Source organism: Triticum aestivum, chromosome 3B (assembly GCF_018294505.1).
Source record: "Triticum aestivum cultivar Chinese Spring chromosome 3B, IWGSC CS RefSeq v2.1, whole genome shotgun sequence".
NCBI lineage: Eukaryota > Viridiplantae > Streptophyta > Magnoliopsida > Poales > Poaceae > Triticum > Triticum aestivum.
Window position 1 is genome coordinate 645556105 of NC_057801.1, and position 549 is coordinate 645556653.

Genomic DNA, 549 nt, shown 5'->3' on the forward strand with positions numbered 1-549 from the left:
AATCGCTCTCTCCCCCGCACAAAATTGTCAATCCCTCAACCCATGAGATCCTTCCCCTCCCGTCCATGTTTTTCCAGCTCTCTCATCAAACATGTTGTCTCTTCTCCTTCCACGTATACAGAATCACATATATTACATGTCTCCATCTTTCTCACAGACCTAACTTCTTCCTCTCTCTCTCTCTCTCTCTCTCTCTCTCTCTCTCTCTCTCTCTGTGTGTGTGTGTGTGTGTGTGTCTCGTTAGGTTTGTCCCCTACTCTCTCGTCCACATACATACAATCTTTCCTACCCTATCTGCTCCATCTTCAAAAGCTCTCTCTGCATGTTTCATTCACACAATGGGATATGTCAAAATGTTGCTTCTATAATGGCTGATGTAGAGTTTTGGTTGTTTTTGTTGCATCCTACAAAGTAATAACTATGAAATGCATTTAGATTCTCATTTGACCGGGATTATGTGAGTTTGAGCATGTTGTGACGTACTATAGACCTTGTATACATCTTGGGATTCGATAATGATTGTAACTATTGAATTGTATAGACCATTAC